At 39.2% G+C, this 18974-nt stretch overlaps 1 pseudogene; it reads right to left on the bottom strand.

Moving 5' to 3' along the window:
• The window catches only part of LOC109232615, an 82771-nt pseudogene continuing 65181 nt past the window's right edge, over window positions 1385–18974 (bottom strand).

The raw sequence follows: 18974 nt of genomic DNA, 5'->3' as shown, positions 1-18974 counted from the left end.
CAACGATCATGTGAATCACGTGTTGTGGATCCTCTTGCTCGTTCTGTCTATTTGAATCTCTATTTTTAAAGTGATTCTTGGCCCGATCACTTAAGAATTCCCGAAGGTGCCCTTCGTTGAACAATCGGGCTACTTCCTCCCTTAGCTGTCTGCAATCTTCTGTTTTATGGCCATGAGTGCCATGATACTTGCACATTTGGTTGGGATTTCTTTGCGCCGGATCGGTTTGCAGAGGTCGACGCCATCTAGTATCCTTGATACGTCCGATGGCTGATACGATGGCGGATGCATCTAGGTTGAAGTTATATTCCGACAATCGCGGTACTTCTTTGGGCCCGGCATCCCTGTCGAAACCACTCTTGCTCATGAGTCCCCGTGAACTTTGACCTCGATCAATTCTTCTCTCATTCCGTGCAAAGTTTCGCCCAGATCCGCTGCCTCTACGATCTCCGTTATACGGTTTATATCCTCTATTCGACCTTGGTTCTCAGTCGATATCCCTCTTGATTCTATCCACGTGTCTGTTAGGATAATCGGACCCGGAAGGAGTCCCCAGTTGATCATCCTTGACCCTGCTCTTCGACTGATACCGATTGCGAACATCGTCCCAAGTGATAGCTGGATATTCAATCAAATTTTGCTTCAACTGCCGTGAAGCTATGGAACTCCGAACGTTGAGGCCTTGAGTGAAAGCTTCAACAGCCCAATCGTCACTGATCGGTGGAAAATCCATTCGTTCCGTTTGGAATCGAGATACAAATTCTCTGAGCATCTCGTTGTCTTTCTTCCTTACCTTGAAAAGGTCCGACTTTCTTGTTGTGACCTTAATGGCCCTAGCGTGTGCCTTTACAAAACAATCTGCAAGCATAACAAACGAGTTAATAGAATTAAGCGGTAAATTATGATACCATATCATACTTCCCTTCGATAGAGTCTCCCCGAATTTCTTCAGCAAGACGGATTCAATCTCGTCATCTTCCAAGTCATTTACTTTGATTGCATACGTGTATGAGTTGACGTGTTCATATGGATCAGTCGTCCTGTTGTACTTTGGAATCTCGGGTATATGGAACGTCTTGGGGATTGGCTTCGGAGCCGCACTTGGGGAAAAAGGTTTTGGTACAAACTTTTTGGAATCTAGCCCTTTCAATATTTGTGGTGCCCCCGGGATTTGGTCGACCCTGGAGTTATAGGTTTCCACCTTCTTATCATTTTCCTCAATCTTCTTTTCCCCTGTCTCGATTCGCTTTGTCAGTTCTTCGAGCATCTTGATGATAGCCGGATTGATCTCCGATTCCTTATCATTCGATTTTCTCGAAGTCAATTCGACCCTGTGTATAACTTCCTAGGATGGCTCGAGTTCGACCCTACTTGGCGTGTGGTTCTAGTTTTGGAGCTGAGCTATTGTTTCCTGTTGGGCCTGCAACATTTCAAAGATTATGCGCAGGCTGATCCCGCCATCATCACCACCATATGCATTCTGAGTAGCTGATCGGGTACCCCCATGAACTCTGCTTTTGGGATCGACGACCAAATTTCCATTGGTGGCTACATGCGAACTGACGTCGATTGGATCTACAGCCGGAACTCCATCGAGGCCAGCAGGGGGTAAAATGTTTCCTGGTGCAATGTTCTGATTCTCGCCGTGGTGGCTGAGATCATTGTCAATGTGTTGAGGTGCTGATTGAGAGTTTGACTTTTTTTAATCCTGTAATCAAAGACACTTCAAAGAACAAGTGTAAAATAGTGTGTGTTACGAAAATTATACCAGGCAGTCACTATTATCCTTAGCCCCACGGTGGACACCAAACTGTTTACCCTAAAAACGGATAACAATTGAATTTGTATTGTGGTTTTAAAGACACGTGATCTTACTTGGCAAAAATTGACCAAAATGTAAATTGATATTGAAATTGACTGTAAATAGGAATTAAAGCAAACCAAATGGATCAAGTAGCCTTGGTCCTCGAATTTTTTCACCCTTGAACCAAGTGAAGATTCAGCTGATACAAGAACAAAGTAACAGAATGTTGAAAGCTGACGAGAAAAGTAGTATATTGCTTTATATGACGTGAATATGATGCCCTTTACAAATAATCAGACCCCCTTTATATAGTAGGGGTGTCCTACTCATGGTACAATTCTAAATATAGTAAGAAATCCCCTGATTGGCTAATTAATCAGCCTCTTCTTGATACGTGCCGGGATTTGCACTGTGATCCTTGTCCGATTGCGGATATTTCATCTTTTTGCTATTCTCCCAATAAGCTCCCCTCGATCTCCATCTTTTTCGTTCCAGATCTTGGTCGATCTCAATCTTGGTCGGTCTCGATCTTAATCAGTCTCAGGGTCTCGATCTTGACAACCTAACTCTGCACCATAGTTTGATATAAATCGAAGCCGATCCAGCCTCGATCAGTCGTACAAAAAGGGGAAGCCCGATTTGACCGTATACACCATGAAATACGCGTTCGAGTCAAAGAGTAAGTGCAAAAAGATCAATAGTCAAATACTAAACACATTTAGGTCGGATTTGTTAAAGACAAAGAAAGGAATACCGGTGACCGGTTGCAGGGGTCAAGGCGCTAGGCAATAGCAAGCATGGGAATAAAGAGAAACTTTTAATCCAACATTGACAAAGAATATTAAATTCAAATCAGAAAATATATTGATCGATGGCGCTTGCTAGCTTCTTATTCTGATTTAATCAAAGGTACCATGACATATAACACAAAGTTTTAACAACTTAGTATCCAAATAGAGAATACAACTGTCTGTTAAGCCCAGTAAAGTTTAAACATCTGACAAGAAATTGCCTCTACTTTGATGGCAACACTGCATGGGGTTGCAGAAATGAGGACACATTTAGAGACCTACTAGAGATCTAGCTGCAAATCGCGAGCGGTTCCTACGACTATTTGTTCTTAGTCCGCAAACACCTCATAATCCTTGTTCCAGAACAACATGGATGGCCATGTCAGGATTTTCCAACAGCATCTTTGAGGTCAAGTATCCAGCAATTCTACATGTATGACTCAATCGAACTTGCTTGCATCTAAATCTCCCATGCCTTGTATCATAATACTCGGGCCAGTGATCCTCTGGAAGCCTCTTTTTAGCCAAAGCTACCGCTTTCTTTGCTAGTTCTGGTCTTCCCATTTTCATAGAAGCAAGCGTAAACTGGAAAATGAAAATTAAATTTTATCAAAGGATTTATCAATATATCCTGAAGATTAACATCATTAAATTTTTAGTTCTGGTCATCTCATTTACTAGCATATCATCTCTTTCAATTAAATGCTACACTAATCAATGAAATTCATAGGGAGTTTACCTGCCACAATAGAGTAGGCCATGAACCACCATTGTGATAGGACCATGGGCTGCAGATAGCACGATGATTAAGCTTGTGAATGAGTATTTTAGATTATCAAAGAATTTTTGATGTTTTATACTTCAATACCATATAAGAGGGGTAATTTGTGTGGTGTCCAATTTATCGCGTTCACAGATTATAAAAGGACCTGATTTTTCTATGTATTCCTTATACTACAGTTGCAAAAATAGTAAATGTGAAAAGTAAATAACACAAGTATTTTATGTGGAAAATATCTGGCTCAAAAGGTGAAAAAATCAAGACCTACTACTCAGTATGATTTTGCCAACACTTCACTAAATCACTGAGCCAAAACAGCATTTATAAAACTCTTTCTAAACCTAAGGATTACTCCTAATCCTGTTGTGGCAACCAGCCTCTAACTGTTGCAATAAATTCAAGTTAACTCTAATTTGAATACTTAGAGTACCTAATACAATTGTTTCTGGATAAAGCTGAAAGGTACAATTTGAAAAGCTCTACTACAATTGAACTAGAATAAAAGACAGACACTTGGAACTGGTTCTTCTATCTGGTTCATGTAGCTTCAGGTTTGCACACTTGAATCACAAAGGAATTGGTTGCTAAATGCCTTGCTATTTTGCTCTTAATTCTTGCTAAACTTCTGCGTTTGTGCCTGCTTGTAAAATGAGAACATCTTGAAATATATAGAGTTAGTAGAATATGAAATAACTAGAGTTCCAATGCTATACTCTTCCTTGGTGGAAGAGTTCTAGTTATCTACAACTTCTAACTCCTCCTTTATCTTGGATAAAGTTCTATTCGAATAAGGAGTCCTTCTCCTTATCATTTATGCAACCTTTTCGATCAGGAGATATCAGATATAACAACTTAAGCTTATCTCCTTCACGTGCATCGCTTATGCTCGAATCTGCCCGTGTCTGTGTATACTGTGTATGGGCCTAGTTCATGCTTGAGTTTCTTTGTCAATCATCAAAACAAACTTCACTTGGGCCAACAAATTCCCCCTTTTTGATGATGACAAACTCTGTACTTTTCATAAGCATAAGCCCTGTTTCAACTCAGCTCAACATCATCACAAAGTTAGAAATCTTTTAATTTTAAAATCACTAATCATCAATGACAAGGTTCATTAAGTTATAAACATCACATTCCAAGTAAAAAGCACAACCTTATCTTTCCCCTTTTGGTATCATCGAAAAATGCATATTTATGTTACATAACCAGATTTTAGTAGAAATTACTCATGGCCACTAGGGCTATTTCAAATACAAATATGGAGTCAAGCATCATTTATCAATATAATGATATTAGCCATCTAAGAAGAATTAACAAATAGTTAGAGTACAAATATACTAGTCATCCACAAATTATAAAGAGAAATAAAAATACTGGATCATGAGCAAAAAGAACCAAAAAGAAATCCCATCCGGGTCACTGGTTTGTTTAACTAGGCTAGGAAGGTCTTAAGGCTGTGAAGGACCAGGTTCTTGGTTCTTGGCTTGAAGCAGTTTCAGCATATCATGAAGTATGCCATCATTCTTCTCCTTCTCCTTTGCAAGCTCAGCTCAGAGAGCATCTCTCTCAGTTTCTACTTCTGCCAACCTCTTCTTCAGCCTTTCAATTTCAGCATCCTTAGCCCCACTCACTTGCACCAAGGCTCGCACTTTGCTATTCACAGGTACCTTTTTGGATGAACCAGGTTCTTTGGGAGTGGTGTGGACTTTATAGTCACAAGCAGTCAAAGTGTTTTCCCTAAAGTGATCCTTGCTTGTACCAACTTCCCATTTCTTGATGGGTACCTTGAAGTGTGCAAGTACAGCCGTGAGAATGAAACCATAGGGTATGGCATGAGTTTTGGTGCCAGTCAGAACCCTATCCAGAAGCTGGATGATAAATCCAGGCCAATTAATTTGCCTTCCATTGTCTAGACATTCCATAAGGACTAGGTCCATGAATGTGGCAATGTGCCTCCTTTCCTGCCTAGGCTGCACAACTTTGTTAACAATTTGAAACAACACTTTTTGGGGTGGCTTCATCTCACTTTTGTATATAGCCTTAGGATAAAGCTCTTCTACATTGTCACCAAACTTCCTTGTAATGGCAAGGGAGGTAGGGAGATTCTCAAGACTTGGTCATTTGAGCTTCTTGTAATCATTGTACCCTTCAGCAGGTACACCTAAGATCTCTCCCAATTCCTTGTCATCAAAACTCATTGTCACCCCCTTTACCACAATGATGACTCTGCCATTTTTTATCTTATAGTTTTCCATGAACTCCACAATCTCAGTTCTGGCAAGCTTTCCATCCATCTGAAGGACCATGTCCTTCCAACCCTGCAGTTGTAGTTTTTCCTGCAGCATCATCAGATTCTTCTTCTTCTTCTTCACTCTCTTTTTCCTCCACTACTTTCACTTTTCTAGATTTCAATGCAGACCTAGTTCCAAGGTAGAAGGCTCTGTAGACTTTGTCTTTGAAGCAGATTTCTTTGTGGAAGTCTTGATTTTCTTTCCCTTTGGAATCACAACCTCCATTTCTTATGCCTTGTCTTCATCACGAAGAACCAGGTCCATCTCCTCAATTTCAACAGCCTCAACAGGCTTAACCATTTTTTTTCCTTTTGCAGCAAATTTTCTCTTACTCTCTTCTAGGGCGTTTTCCAGTTCAGTCTCACTCTGCTTCTTCTGACTCCGTGTAGCTCTTCCTCTTGTAAGAGAAATCTCTATAGGGATAGAAGAGGCAACCTTTCTTTTCTTGTTTGCCGTAGCAGTACCAGGAATTTTAACTCCTGAACTCTTTCTCATTTTTGGGTTATAGCTGTCAGACACATGTTTCAGTATATCTTTGAGGGGTTCCTGTACAAATGGAACAGGTTCTTGAACTTTCTTCCCCAATCTAACCAATCCCTCAACAGCTTCTCCAGACCCTCTTCCCCCTTTTTTCTTTCATGCTTTCTTATTCTCCAGTAGATTCCTCACTCCACACTACCATAGCTCATGTTTCTTCAGTCAAATCAATAGGAGTGGGTGAAGATTCAGCCACTCCTTTTCCCGTTCCCCTTACAGCACCTTGAGCACCCTCACTCTCCTTTTCTTTTCTCTTTTTATTTTTACCACCGGTTTTCCCAGACTTAGTGGTCTCAACCCCAGCCACAGTTCCTACTAGAACAAACCTATTTTCCAGATTTGCAGCAACATCCGAAATGATTTCAGAAGTAATTTTTGGACCAGATATTACCTGCTCTACTTCAGAAGAACCAGTTTCTTCCCCCTCAGTAGCAGACTTGAATGATTCATCAGATTTTTGGGTTTCTTATGCCCGACTTGCTTTTAATTTGTTATCTACTGCTGAAGTTGAGTATGTTGTTGCTGCCTCATGTTGTGCTCAATTGTTGTGGATCAAACAATAATTAATAGACTTTTGAATTGACGTAGGTTGTATCCCCATCTTTTGTGATAACACTAGTGCAATTAGTATGACCAAGAACTCGGTTCATCACAAAAGAACTAAGCACATAGATGTTATACATCACTTTTTGAGGGACAACTATGAAAAGGGTTTGATCACTATGGAATTCTGTGCTACTGACAAGAAAATAGCTGACATCTTCACAAAATATCTAAGTAAAAAGGCTTAGCCGTTTTAGAACCATCAATGATTGGTGAACCGGCCCTTTGGAAATATTACCTGAATGGTATTTCTTTCCTGTATTTCAAATACTTCGTACATATAGATCACTATGAAGGGAATATGCTAGAATTAGGGATGATTGAGATCACCTAAAAGGAACCAGTTCTAACTCAAAAATTTGGTTAGGAAATGTGTGAATAATGTACATAAATAGATTAGATTTTGCTCAGTTTCATACTGTCTCTAGTATACTCTTATGCCATATGCTAAAATGTCTCGTTAATCCCTAATGATATTATCTTTGTTTTCTTGGAAAATTCTGACTTGCACAAGAGATTTCTCAGTGAAGCACTTGGTTCATCAACATTACATGGTACGTACTCTCCACTCTGCATATTTTGGAATAATTATATTTGGAAAATGATCAAAATGAGAGTCCCTTTTAATCCTAACCTCCTTGAGCTTATTCGTTACGAAATGAACCATTTTCATTGAAACAGAGTCCTAAAAATGCAATAAGTGCCTAGATTCTAGGGAGAGTCTTCAACATCTTTCCAAACTGACTTCTAGTTTGATTAGACTTCTGAAAAGGCTGTCGTTACCCAATTAAACTCTTCCTCTTTATATTAATTAGGCCTTAGTTGTTTCTTCACTTCAAAATTTCAAGCCGTCAAAAATCCTCTCTATCTTCTCTCATCTTCTAAACACACACATACTCATCCTCTTCCATATCCAAACACAGTAATGGAAAATCCTTCTGAGAATCCCTCATCACCACCCAAGGAAACTACATCCACATTATCCATCACACCTTCAACCACACCCACCTTTAAGAAAGGAAGGTTCAAGATGATTGCTTGCAAATTTGTTGCTGGAGGAGAACAAATCAAGAAAATTTTTATTGGATTCCGAGACGTGGGCCCAGGTTTGAGCAATTTCAGGATTTTGATGTAAATTGGATATTTTCGAGTGGGCTTTGCTCCCTTAGCATATTTTAATGGTTATGTATTGATTGTGGCTAGATTTGGAGCATTCGCAGGTCGATTCGTGCAGGCAAAGGCATCGCGGGCTAGAGTTTGGACTGGATCGAGGTGTGTAATGATTGTAAATGTTGTCCCAAGGGTATGAAACCCCGGATTGCACATCGTTGTGATATATTAAGGTGACGCACACGCTAGATGACGAGCGTGGGTTCGTGCACTGTCAGGGATTGTGACTTTGTCCGTCCCGAATGACTATTTTACCGCGTATTTGACTGAAAACTATTTGCTATCATCATGTTTTGGGCTGAATGCCATATTTGGGCTTCGTGCCAACTATTCGAACCCTTAGGGGATTTTTACGGATATTTCCTCACTGTTTTGACTTTATAATTGAACTCAGTCATGTTATATTTTACTGTTTTCGTAACTCAGCCATGTTTACTCTGTTTTAATACATTAAATGTTAATTGGGCTGAGCATCATGTTTACTGTTTGTCCGAGTGGCTTGTGAGATTCTAACTGAGTAAGGCCGATGGCCTTTATTATGAGGAAACACTGATTTTCATTATGAGGCCGAGGGCCTGAGATTTGTACGCCACGAGGTGGCTTGTTGATATGTGGCCGAGAGCCTAGTGATGATGCCACGACATGGCTTGATATTACGCTTGATCCGTAAGGGGCCCCTCCAGGAGTCTGTACACCCCCAGTGAGCGCGGGTACCCATTGTGATGTGAGTTATAGCCCGAGGGGCTGGTATTGGTTCTGAGACATTGCCCGAGGGGCGGATTTGTTGACCTTGTGCCCTAGGGGCGAGCCTTTGTGTGTTTATCTTTCCTATTTGACTAACATTTAACTTGCTTAATTGTTAAGAAGGCATTTTTATGAGGTTTGAACTGGATTAAAGTGACTTTGCATAATTTTACTGTTTTCATGAATTTTTTATTGGCTTTTACTGCTTCCTTATAGCCTGTGATATGCCTTACGTGATTTCTTACTTCTCAGTCCTTATTTATGATTATTACTCACTGAGTTGGAGTACTCACTTTACTCCCTGCACCCTGTGTGCAGATTCACTTTGCTTCCTTATAGCCGACAGATTTTAGAGTTTACGAGATAGCTGCTCGGCGTTCGCAGCCCCGTGCTTCTCCCCCCTTTATCTCATTTCCCTTCTATTGCTAGTGATTCTGTAGTAGCTTGGTAGACTCTTCAGACTTGTAGTATATTGATAGATGCTCATGACTAGTGACACCTCGGTATCGGGCTGTGTTGGGTTTGTTTTCTGCAAATTATACTGTTAACAGTTTATTTCGAGATTTTATCATGTTTGAGACTTAATACTCGTTATTTTATTGCTTAAAAAAATTGAAATGGGAATGTGTCGGCTGGCCTTGTCTTCACGAGAGGCGCCATCACGACCGGGTCCGGGTTTAGGGTCGTGACAAGTTGGTATCAGAGCCTAGGTTACATAGGTCTCACGAGTCATGAGCAGGTTTAGTAGAGTCTCGCGGATCGGTACGGAGACGTCTGTATTTATCCTCGAGAGGCTGCAGAACCTTTAGGAAAAACTTCACATTCTTGAATTCTTATCGTGCGTCCTTGATTCAGCTTGAAATATAACTCCTTGAATTCCTTCCATGCGTTCGCATGTGCGCATGAGCGCTCAGTATCAGATTTGCATCGATGGCTTGTGATTCCCTGATCGAGGGGCGAGATGTGATCTCTATGTGTTTGACGTTAGGCTAGTCTGGAGGACTCGAGGCCGGATTTTTGCCTATAGCTTGAGCACCAAGGTGCTGGTTGTGTGAGCCGTGTTTTTGAACATATATGTTCGGCAGTGCCCCTATTAGTAGAAGTGATGGCTGGATGGCTATGCGATGAGTATGTTATGACTGCGAGATGTGTTCATATGATTTGGAAGCGACGAAAAGGGTCTGCTGGAGGATAAAAGAATTATTGGGTGCTTGATTTCCATCTTGATTTGAGGTATAGCCCGAGTTATGGGTGTGTGATGAATCCTTTCTTGTTTTCTAGTTGGGAGTGAAGTAAATTTCATGTTGCGGTATGAGTTCAGACTCAGGAAGATCAAGCGACCGCGTAATGTCTATGACGGTGGAAGGTATACAGAAATGTTAGTTTGAGGTAAAACAGGTGGGTTATCTCCTGCGGAGTGTTCTGAAGTTGTGTGATCCTTATGTTGTATGTTAGAAGATCTCATTTACAAGTGAAATATATGTGTTGAAATTTAAATTTGGGTCGCTTAAGGGAGTGGGTTTAACTGTTACGAGAGTGAATGCGAGAAGCCACATAATTTTGCTTTTTGGTAGCCTATGACACAAGACATGAGCCAAGAAAGTGTGCCATACATGAGGTGCTCTTTTGAAAACCTTCATAATCAGCATCAGCATATCCCACCAAGTTGAAATACTACCTTTTGGGTACCATAGGCAAAGGTCAATGGTGCCTTTTAGGTATCTCAAGATCCTCTTGACAGCTGTCAAGTGAGATTCCTTTGGATTTGCCTGAAATCTAACACACATGCCTACACTGAAAACAATGTCAGGTCTACTAGCAGTGAGATATAACAAAGAACCAATCATTGCCCTATACAACTTTTGATCAAAAGATGAACTAGGTTCACAGATATCCAACTTTGTGGCTATTGCTATAGGTGTGTCGATTTCTTTGGAATCTTCCATTTTAAACCTTCAAAGCAACTCTTCACATACTTTTGCTGATGGATCATAGTTCCATTTGAATTTTGTTTAATTTGTAAGCCTAAAAAGAAATTAAGCTCACCCTCATGCTCATTTCAAATTCATTCCCCATTAGTTAAGCAAACTCTTTACTTAACTTATCAATAGTTGCTCCAAAGATTATATCATCAACATATATCTGAACTACTAAGAGGTCCTTAACTTTTTCTGTCAAGAATAAAGTATTGTCAATTTTACCTCTCTTGTAACCATGCTTAAGCAAGAATTTTGATAATCTTTCATACCATGCTCTTGGAGCCTACTTGAGCCCATAAAGTACCTTGTCAAGCTTGTACACATGATCTAGGAATCCTTGCTTTCAAAGCTTAGAGGTTGCTTGACAAACACTTCTTCCTTTAGATAGCCATTGAGGAAGGCACTCTTGACATCCATCTGAAGGAGAGTGAATTTCATGTAAGCAGCAAAGGCTATAAGCAGTCTAATTGCTTCCAATCTTGCAACTGGAACAAAAGTCTCATCATAGTATATGCCCTCCTCTTAACTATATCCTTGAACCACCAATCTTGCCTTGTTCCTTGTAACTGTTCCATCTTCGTCAAGCTTGTTTCTGAAGACCCATTTTGTGCCAATTACTGATATGTACTTGGGTCTTGGTACCAGATGCCAAACTTGACTTCTCTCAAATTAGTTGAGTTCATCTTGCATTGCATTCATCCAATCTGTATCCTGCAAAGCCTCAGCACCATTTTTAGGTTCAATAAGAGATAAAAAAGCATCAAAAGCACAAAGATTCTTTAAAGAAGATCTGGTTTTGATTCCAGAGGTTGGATCAGTAATTATGTTCTCAATGGGATGAGAACTTTGATACTTTTAAGGTTTCACAACTAGCTGGTTTCCCTAGATGTTCCTTCAATGTTTTGTTGATGAGGAGCAGGTTCATGGACAAGTTCCCCTGTCAAGTTCTCCTGGGTGGAAGGACATGTTCCTTCCTCTGGTGCAACTTCAGTTTGGGCTGTGGTTTCATTTGAATTTCTTACCAGCCCAATTACTTCATCATCATGTTCCTGCTTCTCAGAAAGAATGTTAGTTTCATCAAAAGCCACATGTATCCTTTCTTCTACACATATAGTTCTCTTGTTATAAATCTTATAAGCTTTACTATGTGAAGAATATCCCAATAATACTCCCTCATCACTTTTGGGATCAAACTTACCTAGGGATTCTTTACCATCATTGTGCACAAAGCACTTGCATCCAAATGCCCTAACATGGGATATATTTGGCTTTCTCCATTTAAGTAAGTCATAGGGAGCCTAAGTCTAAGTCAAGTTGGAAAATTACATAATAGGCTAAAATTCTATATGAGTTCGCACAAGTCCAAACTTTGGACGAGCATATCTATCTATCTCTCTCTCTCTCTCTCTCTCTCTCTCTCTCTCTCTCTATATATATATATATATATATATATATATATATATATATATATATATATATATATATATATTATGTGGTGAACCACCTATCAAATGAAAGATCTTCGAGTCTAGTTTCTAACGCTTCAAACTATTCGTCATTTGGACATTCCTACACAAAGTTATGATCAAATTACCAAAGGCTGGGTCTGCGATCAATTTTGCGACCGCAAAACGGTTCTGCGGACCGCGTAAGCATCGCATAGTGGAGCAGAGACACAAACTATTATGCTGTCGCATAATTGATTATGCTGTCGCATAATTGATATGCTACATTTCTGCTGCCGACAAAACGATTATGCTATAGCATAATTGCACCACATAATTGAGTTCGGGGTCATTTTTGGAAATTTTCACCTCCGATCCAATTTTGATAAATAGGCTTTGGGGCTTTATTTGGGGCTATTTTCTAATGAATCTAGAGAGAGGTGAGAGCATACAGATAGAGAAAGAGGGAACATATCCTTCCAATCACCCAATCTTGCACAAATTCTCAAGAATCAAGGAAGCTAATCTCTAGCTCACTATCATTCCGGGTAAGTCCTACTTCTAAGATTTCATATAAGAGATTGAGTTCAAAAATATATTGTGGGGTTAGAAATAGGGCATGCATGCGACACTAAGTTATAGTATGTGGGATTAATGAACTATTTTGGGTTGTTCTTGTTGAAATTGGTTGGGAAATGAAGGAAATCTTGTAGAAGAGCTTTGAAATCAAAATGCACAACTAGTGTTTGATAAAATGCTTTAATGAGCTGAAACCATAAATATCTTCCTAATTTGTGTTTGATTTTGTTATTTATCAAAATAGATTGGGATTGCTTGAATTTCCGGAATGTCGTAGTAACTTAAGGAAAGCATAAACAAGGTATGTATGGCTAACTCTCTTCTTCTTAGAATCGAACTCCTGGTGTCCGAATAATTGGTGTAAGTTCTGACTTGATCATAATAGAATTGATTGCCTTAATGTATTGGGTTGAAAGATTTATGTTCCATAATTGTTCTAAAATGTTCACTATGTCATCATGCTATTTGAGAACGTGATTATGATTTTCCAAGCTCCTTCCCTTATGTGCGCAATGCCTTATATTTATCGACATGGTTGATGATGTTATTTAAACAAATAAAAAGGGAAGGACTTGAATTGTAAAACGTGTCCAAGTGCCAAAAACTACTTAATAAATGAGGCTGTTTGTGCCATGTAATGAAAGATGGGAAAGAAATGTGAATTGAGTGAACAATTGAAAGAGGTGATGTCTCAAGTGAGATGGCTTAGCCGATCGGGCCGTGATCGGATGCCATATCGTACACATGGTGGTACCTATGGTGGATCCATTGATTTACATTGTGGGTTTGGATGATGTCTCACTTGAGATGGCTTAGCCGGTCGGGCCGAGACCGGACTCCGTGTAAGAACACGGTGGCATTGTGAATTGTGGCACTTGGCACTAAGACTATCAACCTAAAAAGATGAAAAACTGAATCGGAAACTATGTGATCCTTACTTGGTGTTTCTTTTGCATTTCTGTGAAGTACTTATTGATTGTTATGACCGCCTTCTCTTGGTTTCACTATTCATTCTATTAAGATGGTGTTTTAGTTTTACATACTAGTACTATTCGACAGTACAAACGTCCCTTCTATCGGAGGCGCTATATCTTTAAATGGATGTAGGTGGTTCCAAGGCAGACAATGTTGATCGCAGCTAGTGGTCTATCCTCTTCACCCAGCAGTCTCGGTGAGCCCCCACTTCATCCCGGGGTCATTTTTCGTATCTTTTGATTCTATTATTACTATGTTTTGAGGTATTGCTGGGGCCTTGTTGCCGGCGTTGTCATAACTCTCTCTTTTGCATCTTTAGAGGCTCCGTAGACATTTTGTGGGTTGTGTATGGGTGCTAGAAAGGTCCGATGAATTATGTTGTGTTCTGGACTCTTGTCTAACTAAATCATAAGGTGTATGTATTTTGGAAACTTAACAACGATGTAGCAATAAGAAATGAATTAGAAATGTTTATATATACACCCCTTCAATTGTTTAACTAATGCAAACATTCCTCCTATTGGTCATAAGTGAGTTGGGTAGAAAGTGTCTAATAGGCTTGTTCGACCGGGTTCACTTGGTTAAGCGCCGGTCGCGCTCCCCGAGGTTGAGGCGTGACAAACTTGGTATCAGAGCCTAAGGTTTCAAAGTGCCCTAGGATGTCTCAGAGCCGTGTCTAGTAGAGTCCTTCTTATAAGGTGTGTAGTCGACCACATCTATAAGTTGGAGGCTACATGGAAATTTAGGAATGTTACCCTTCTTCAACACTCCATTTCGTGCGATAAAGCTTGACTATGAGATTGTCTTCTACCTCGCGCGTTGAGATTCAAGGTAAGTTTAAACGCTCTTTCGTCTATTCCAAGTAATGTTCTCATATGACCTGACAAATGGGCAAGGGCCTAAAAATTAAGGAGATGGCACATGTATCTTGTTGAACGAATGGTATGGACATATAGGACAAATATGCAGTACCATGAGTATATTTTAATTAAGAATAGGTGTTAAAAGTGATTACCCACCTCCAAGGAGACGTTGACTTGATAAATAAGAAGCAAGCTTGAACAAAACACGTGGGTAGTGTGGGAAGCATGTATATGATCCTAAGGTTTAAAAGAAAATTTGTTATATAAGTACGTGATGTATGGAAGGCATGACCATGAGATTAATGATGGGAGTGCAAGTCTCTTCCAGGAGACAAGAAGTTATGAAAGGAGAGTCAATCGAACCCTCAATGAGAAGACCCTTGTAATATGAATTTTATAAGAATCCAGAAATATACTAAGTTGTATTATACTACTAAAGGATATTGAAATTAGGAATTAGAATTTCAAACTCGTGTGCCTGAGTAAGAGTAGAGGACTTATGAGGTTAATACCATGGCGGCTTAATTGTCCCTAATAGTCGAACATATATATATGAGGGCTAGATACATGAGGCATATTCCCTTGAAGTTGCTAAATTCAAGACTTGTGTCGAAATCCGGGACGTTCACCCCAAGTAGGGGAGGAAGGTCCACAGTTGTTGATACCCAATTTTTTCCTCATATATTTCAAAATGCATATATACTTTCAAAATAGTGCATGAGCATCAACCAGTATGTTTCCATAATTTTTCCTGTAATTTTAAAAGGATTTTAGTTAATTTATTCTAGCATTTTATCATATAAATAATTACTAATTGCATCACAAGAGGTTTTATGATAATTTTATTGCATAATTTTATCATTTTATATTTATATTAAGCTTTAACTATTTCAGGAATAGCCATATGTACATATTAGGGTTATAATTGCAATGACTTTGCTATAACAACCCATGTGTGCATAATTACCTTATTTCACAAGAAAATAACCTTTTATATTTTCATAATGCTAAGCAATTATTTTAAATCATCTTCATGCATAAAAATCATTTTTTTAATCATTTTTTAGCTATATTTATAAATTATTTTATCAATTAATTGGGTATTTAAATAATAGCCCCTTTTCCTTAATCATTTTCGGACCTAACCCAATTACATTAGCCCAATTACTTAAAACCCTAGCCAAATCCGCCTAAGCCCAAACTAAATAACCCTTACCCGACCCAAAATCTCCTCTAATCGTGGCCGTTGATCTCTAAGATCAACGGTCCATGTTACCCCTTTCCCTTTTTAACCCAACGACCCCCCTAAACCCTACTCACTCTCTCATTTGCGCCGCCTCTAAATCCTGTCCTCCTCTCTTCTCTCTCAGACACCCTCAAACACTAGAGCACCGTCGCTCAAAAATTCGCCCAAACACCGTCGATTCTTGACCAGATATGGGATCATCTGGTGATTTTTTGCCTTATCTAGCCTCTCACCTCTTCTGGTTGTTCGCTTACATTGATTTATGAAAGAATCTCGAAGAGATTCAACTCAGATTTTGTTCAAACCTTTTCATAAGCTACCTATGGCCATTTCCGTTTGTGAGTACCATTATCTTCGTGTTTATGGCTCGAATCTATGGTTTTAAACCAGGTTTTCTTTCATCTCTATCATTTTTTAAAACCCTAATCTTATACTACTTGGGTCTGTTCAGATCCTTGTAGATCTTAAATGTTTTTAAGTGTTATTTGGTATTTCTCTTTGAAAAACCTTCTGTTCTTCCTTATTACTAGTCGATTCCAATGTTTTCTGAAATTAGGGTTTCGTTTTAAGCTCTCTCCAAAAAGTTTTTAAAACTCCTAAGTGTTTGAATCTGATTATCTTTACTAGTTTGACTAATTTTTGTGTATATGCTTTAAACCCTAGGTTTCTCTGCCTATTGCACTGATTACTTCAATTTTTTTCGTTATTGTTTATCTTTGTCAACCAAAATAGATTGACTGATTTTATTTTGGGTTCAAATTATATTTTCCTGCTAAAATCAATACTACCCCGTGATTTTACCTATTTTCCTTATTTGTGACGCTTAGTGGATTACTTGCCTTAAGTAGTTTATTAGCCTTATTTCTAGGCTTTGATTTACTCTAACCGACTTATGATTTGTTTCCTGACTTATTTGAATCCAAATCTGAGTTGTTAATTGATTCTCCCCAATTTAAGGGGGTGTTTTCCGGATTCTGTGGAATTATTTGATCAAGTTTAGCCCCAAATTAACTAGCTGATTGTATTTGCTTGCCTTATTTGTGAACTCTAAATTTCTTGCCTTAATTGTCTTCTCTGTTGAATGCTAGATAAACTCCATTCTGATTTCTTTCTAACACATGGACGCACATACAAATTCTTACTCTCACTCACACACACTCTCCATTGTGATCTTTTCAGTTGCTTGTGTTTGCTGTATTGTATAGCCGGCTGAAAGCCAAGGCTAGACTACTGGACTCTACTTGTTCTCAACTTCCTGTTTGCTATTTCTTAACTGGTATGTCTCCACTTCTGCCATCATTCAATATGCTATGTAATTAGACCTATGTGCTTCATGCTTATTGATCTTAATCAGCATGTCTACTTCTATGTAATTAAACCTATGTTCTTCATTCTTATTGATCTTAATCAGCATGTCTACTTCTATGTAATTAAACCTATGTGCTTCATGTGTACTGGTCTTAAACAGCATGTCCACTTCTATGTAATTAGGCCTGTGTACTCCCTGTTCATGGAACTTAACCAACATGCCTACTTCCATGAAAGTAGACCTATGTGCTTCTTATTTTCAGCATGTCTGCCTTTATGTAATTAGACCTATATCTATTTGTTTCTCAACTAGCGTGATTTTCTTTCGTGTTTTAAGTGTTCACCCTTAACAAACTCCTGATTAATTCATGATTTCTATGCACTCAACTTCTGCTACCTTTCTGTATGATTGTCTCATCAGTAACTTGATCCTAGCATGCTGTTCTCTGATTAATATATGCCTATATTGTTCACCTAGTAATAGCTAATGGATTAGGGCCATGTAAAACCTTGTTCAAATTAATTGTCACTGTGTTCTGTCTGTTGTTTGATTGCTAGAGTTCATGGCTGAACTCCTTTTGCTAAATGTGTGCTGCTTGTGGTTCTTGTAATCTGCTTCTATTCACTTCTAAAAGTCCAAACTGCTTTCTTTCTTAAAACTACTTCCTACTTATATACACTATTTTCAACTCCTACTTTTTAGATATCTAGGGTCCTCCCCCCACCCAATGTTAGCACTGCTTAGGGTCCACGAGACTCCTCTGAACTCTGACACATTGGAGCTGGTTTTTTAATCTTTTATGAATCTTGTTGAACATCTGATTCTGGTGTGAGCACTGCCCGGGGTCCCTGAGGCCCTTGGGAACTTTGACACACCAAGAACCAGCTTTATGTGTTATGGATGGACTACCACTATGCTCAGAGGTGCTATGTTTGGAGGCTTGGTTCCAAGTTGATGTTGGGCATATGAAGGCTCTCTATAGTATAGTGATTTTCATTAAGTAATTCATTTATATTGGTCTATATAATAATTCTTGTAAAAAAGATATCGGGGTTATTAGTAAAAGTTGGGAGGGATTTTTTATATATCTCTATTGGAATTGGGTAAAGAATATGCCTATAGGACTTGATTATGTATTATTGTTTTGACACTGTGCTGCACATTAGAAATCCTGTTATAGGGCTTTACGTTTATTTTTGCACATTAGACATCCTGTTTGTAGGACTTGCATGTATTTTTTCAATCCAATAAGAAGCCTTACCAGAGATGCCCTGTCCTGTACATAAGCCAGAATCCTAAGAAGTGGGCCAATTGGGTGAGCATGGCATCAAAATATATGGATCGGTTCAGGTGTAATACAGAAAATGCACCGGATGTCTTCTATATCCAGAACTTAAAGAAGAAGCCAACTGAGACTTTCCGTGAGTATGCTACTCGGTGGAGGTCGGAAGCAGCCAAGGTCAGACCAGCATTAGACGAGGAACAGATGAACAAGTTCTTTGTCAGGGCACAGGACCCACAGTAATATGAAAGGCTAATGGTCATTGAGAATCACAAGTTCTCCGATATCATCAAACTCGGAGAAAGGATTGAAGAGGGAATTAAAAGCGGGATGGTGACAAATTTCGAGGCACTGCAGGCCAAGAACAAAGCATTACAATCAGGGGGCATATCAAAGAAGAAGGAAGTAGGGGCAGTAATGGTGGCCCAAGTTCCAAAATCTCCACTCACATACCAAACACCTCCACCTACATACCAACCCTCACCTCCCAGATATTCCCAACCCGCCACCGCCTATCACACTTATAACACCTAGCCAGCCTACTATCATTCACCTCCAACTCGTCCAAACTACCA

Source organism: Nicotiana attenuata, chromosome 9 (assembly GCF_001879085.1).
Source record: "Nicotiana attenuata strain UT chromosome 9, NIATTr2, whole genome shotgun sequence".
In the NCBI taxonomy this organism is placed as follows: domain Eukaryota; kingdom Viridiplantae; phylum Streptophyta; class Magnoliopsida; order Solanales; family Solanaceae; genus Nicotiana; species Nicotiana attenuata.
This window is presented reverse-complemented; position numbering and strand designations above follow the sequence as displayed.